The sequence below is a fragment of the Nomia melanderi genome, unplaced genomic scaffold (genome assembly GCF_051020985.1).
Source record: "Nomia melanderi isolate GNS246 unplaced genomic scaffold, iyNomMela1 scaffold0359, whole genome shotgun sequence".
In the NCBI taxonomy this organism is placed as follows: Eukaryota; Metazoa; Arthropoda; class Insecta; order Hymenoptera; family Halictidae; genus Nomia; species Nomia melanderi.
Window position 1 is genome coordinate 20001 of NW_027475474.1, and position 5000 is coordinate 25000.

Sequence of the window (5000 nt, forward strand, 5' to 3'; positions counted from 1 at the left end):
TTTAAAACATGTAATAAAAAAGTTTATTCTTGACCGTTCGGACTTAGAAAAATTTCGAGTACCCCGGATCGCCTGCTGGAATTACCGCACGGCCTGGACAGCCCGCATCGACCGATACATTTTTTCCATTTTCAGTGAAAAAAAAATTTTTGTCAATTTTCTCAACGTTAAAAACGTTAATAAACTGCGTTTTTATGAGTGGATTAAACATTGAAAAAATTTTGAAATATGTGATGAAAAAGTTTACTCTTGACCGTTCGGACTTAGAAAAATTTCGAGTACCTCGGATCGCCGGCTGGAATTACCGCACGGCCTGGACAGCTCGCATCGACCGATACATTTTTTCCATTTTCAGTGAAAAAAAAATTTTTGTCAATTTTCTCAACGTTAAAAACGTTAATAAACTGCGTTTTTATGCGTGGATTAAACATTAAAAAAATTTTGAAATATGTGATGAAAAAGTTTACTCTTGACCGTCGGGACTTAGAAAAATTTCGAGTACCCCGGATCGCCTGCTGGAATTACCGCACGGCCTGGATAGCCCGCATCGACCGATACATTTTTTCCATTTTCAGTGAAAAAAAAATTTTTGTCAATTTTCTCAACGTTAAAAACGTTAATAAACTGCGTTTTTATGCGTGGATTAAACATTAAAAAAATTTTGAAATATGTGATGAAAAAGTTTACTCTTGACCGTCGGGACTTAGAAAAATTTCGAGTACCCCGGATCGCCTGCTGGCATTACCGCACGGCCTGGACAGCACGCTCCGACGAATCGGTTTTTTCCATTTTTTCCGAAAAATAAATTTTTGTAATTTTTTTTAATGTCAAAAACGTTAATAAACGTCATGTTTACGCATGGATTAAACATTGAAATAATTTTAAAACGCTTATTAAAAAAGTTGGTGTCGACCGTGGGACTTAGAAAAATTTCGGGAAGTCCGATTCGCCTGCTGGAATTACCGCACGGCCTGGACAGCTCGCTCCGACGAATCGGTTTTTTCCATTTTTTCCGAAAAATAAATTTTTGTAATTTTTTTTAATGTTAAAAACGTTAATAAACGTCATGTTTACGCATGGATTAAACATTGAAATAATTTTAAAACGCTTATTAAAAAAGTTGGTGTCGACCGTGGGACTTAGAAAAATTTCGGGAAGTCCGATTCGCCTGCTGGAATTACCGCACGGGCTGGACACCTCGCTCCGACGAATCGGTTTTTTCCATTTTTTTTGAAAAATAAATTTTTGTAATTTTTTTTAATGTTAAAAACGTTAATAAACATCATGTTTACGCATGGATTAAACATTGAAATAATTTTAAAACGCTTATTAAAAAAGTTTACTCTTGACCGTGGGACTTAGAAAAATTTCGGGAAGTCCGATTCGCCTGCTGGAATTACCGCACGGGCTGGACACCTCGCTCCGACGAATCGGTTTTTTCCATTTTTTCCGAAAAATAAATTTTTGTAATTTTTTTTAACGTTAAAAACGTTAATAAACGTCATGTTTACGCATGGATTAAACATTGAAATAATTTTAAAACGCTTATTAAAAAAGTTGGTGTCGACCGTGGGACTTAGAAAAATTTCGGGAAGTCCGATTCGCCTGCTGGAATTACCGCACGGGCTGGACAGCTCGCTCCGACGAATCGGTTTTTTCCATTTTTTCCGAAAAATAAATTTTTGTAATTTTTTTTAACGTTAAAAACGTTAATAAACGTCATGTTTACGCATGGATTAAACATTGAAATAATTTTAAAACGCTTATTAAAAAAGTTGGTGTCGACCGTGGGACTTAGAAAAATTTCGGGAAGTCCGATTCGCCTGCTGGAATTACCGCACGGGCTGGACACCTCGCTCCGACGAATCGGTTTTTTCCATTTTTTTTGAAAAATAAATTTTTGTAATTTTTTTTAATGTTAAAAACGTTAATAAACATCATGTTTACGCATGGATTAAACATTGAAATAATTTTAAAACGCTTATTAAAAAAGTTTACTCTTGACCGTGGGACTTAGAAAAATTTCGGGAAGTCCGATTCGCCTGCTGGAATTACCGCACGGCCTGGACAGCTCGCATCGACCGATACATTTTTTCCATTTTCAGTGAAAAAAAAATTTTTGTCAATTTTCTCAACGTTAAAAACGTTAATAAACTGCGTTTTTATGCGTGGATTAAACATTAAAAAAATTTTGAAATATGTGATGAAAAAGTTTACTCTTGACCGTTCGGACTTAGAAAAATTTCGAGTACCTCGGATCGCCTGCTGGAATTACCGCACGGCCTGGACAGCCCGCATCGACCGATACATTTTTTCCATTTTCAGTGAAAAAAAAATTTTTGTCAATTTTCTCAACGTTAAAAACGTTAATAAACTGCGTTTTTATGCGTGGATTAAACATTAAAAAAATTTTGAAATATGTGATGAAAAAGTTTACTCTTGACCGTCGGGACTTAGAAAAATTTCGAGTACCCCGGATCGCCTGCTGGAATTACCGCACGGCCTGGATAGCCCGCATCGACCGATACATTTTTTCCATTTTCAGTGAAAAAAAAATTTTTGTCAATTTTCTCAACGTTAAAAACGTTAATAAACTGCGTTTTTATGCGTGGATTAAACATTAAAAAAATTTTGAAATATGTGATGAAAAAGTTTACTCTTGACCGTCGGGACTTAGAAAAATTTCGAGTACCCCGGATCGCCTGCTGGAATTACCGCACGGCCTGGATAGCCCGCATCGACCGATACATTTTTTCCATTTTCAGTGAAAAAAAAATTTTTGTCAATTTTCTCAACGTTAAAAACGTTAATAAACTGCGTTTTTATGCGTGGATTAAACATTAAAAAAATTTTGAAATATGTGATGAAAAAGTTTACTCTTGACCGTCGGGACTTAGAAAAATTTCGAGTACCCCGGATCGCCTGCTGGAATTACCGCACGGGCTGGACACCTCGCTCCGACGAATCGGTTTTTTCCATTTTTTCCGAAAAATAAATTTTTGTAATTTTTTTTAACGTTAAAAACGTTAATAAACGTCATGTTTACGCATGGATTAAACATTGAAATAATTTTAAAACGCTTATTAAAAAAGTTGGTGTCGACCGTGGGACTTAGAAAAATTTCGGGAAGTCCGATTCGCCTGCTGGAATTACCGCACGGGCTGGACACCTCGCTCCGACGAATCGGTTTTTTCCATTTTTTCCGAAAAATAAATTTTTGTAATTTTTTTTAATGTTAAAAACGTTAATAAACGTCATGTTTACGCATGGATTAAACATTGAAATAATTTTAAAACGCTTATTAAAAAAGTTGGTGTCGACCGTGGGACTTAGAAAAATTTCGGGAAGTCCGATTCGCCTGCTGGAATTACCGCACGGGCTGGACACCTCGCTCCGACGAATCGGTTTTTTCCATTTTTTCCGAAAAATAAATTTTTGTAATTTTTTTTAACGTTAAAAACGTTAATAAACGTCATGTTTACGCATGGATTAAACATTGAAATAATTTTAAAACGCTTATTAAAAAAGTTGGTGTCGACCGTGGGACTTAGAAAAATTTCGGGAAGTCCGATTCGCCTGCTGGAATTACCGCACGGGCTGGACAGCTCGCTCCGACGAATCGGTTTTTTCCATTTTTTCCGAAAAATAAATTTTTGTAATTTTTTTTAACGTTAAAAACGTTAATAAACGTCATGTTTACGCATGGATTAAACATTGAAATAATTTTAAAACGCTTATTAAAAAAGTTGGTGTCGACCGTGGGACTTAGAAAAATTTCGGGAAGTCCGATTCGCCTGCTGGAATTACCGCACGGCCTGGACAGCTCGCTCCGACGAATCGGTTTTTTCCATTTTTTCCGAAAAATAAATTTTTGTAATTTTTTTTAATGTTAAAAACGTTAATAAACGTCATGTTTACGCATGGATTAAACATTGAAATAATTTTAAAACGCTTATTAAAAAAGTTGGTGTCGACCGTGGGACTTAGAAAAATTTCGGGAAGTCCGATTCGCCTGCTGGAATTACCGCACGGGCTGGACACCTCGCTCCGACGAATCGGTTTTTTCCATTTTTTCCGAAAAATAAATTTTTGTAATTTTTTTTAACGTTAAAAACGTTAATAAACGTCATGTTTACGCATGGATTAAACATTGAAATAATTTTAAAACGCTTATTAAAAAAGTTGGTGTCGACCGTGGGACTTAGAAAAATTTCGGGAAGTCCGATTCGCCTGCTGGAATTACCGCACGGGCTGGACAGCTCGCTCCGACGAATCGGTTTTTTCCATTTTTTCCGAAAAATAAATTTTTGTAATTTTTTTTAACGTTAAAAACGTTAATAAACGTCATGTTTACGCATGGATTAAACATTGAAATAATTTTAAAACGCTTATTAAAAAAGTTGGTGTCGACCGTGGGACTTAGAAAAATTTCGGGAAGTCCGATTCGCCTGCTGGAATTACCGCACGGGCTGGACACCTCGCTCCGACGAATCGGTTTTTTCCATTTTTTTTGAAAAATAAATTTTTGTAATTTTTTTTAATGTTAAAAACGTTAATAAACATCATGTTTACGCATGGATTAAACATTGAAATAATTTTAAAACGCTTATTAAAAAAGTTTACTCTTGACCGTGGGGACTTAGAAAAATTCCGGCTTGCACGGATTCGACCACTCTGTTTTTCGGAGTTTCTGAGAAAAATAAATTTTTGTAATTTTTTTCATTATGATTTCTGAGTTCTCCCAGTAGTTTAATGTAAGGATTAAGCATTTAAAAATTTTTAAATCGAATATTAAAAAAGTTTACTCTTGCAATTTTTGGAAAAAAAAAATTCTAAAAAATTTTTCTTTCGGTGGAAACTAACGTTTAATATGTACAATAACGATTTATCGAATAAAAATCGTATGTTAATATATGTTCGAATCGACCATAGTTTCAGCGGCTAAGTACCAGCAGCCCGGCCGGTTGGTCTGTACGCGCGGCAGTTTACCACCATAAGCG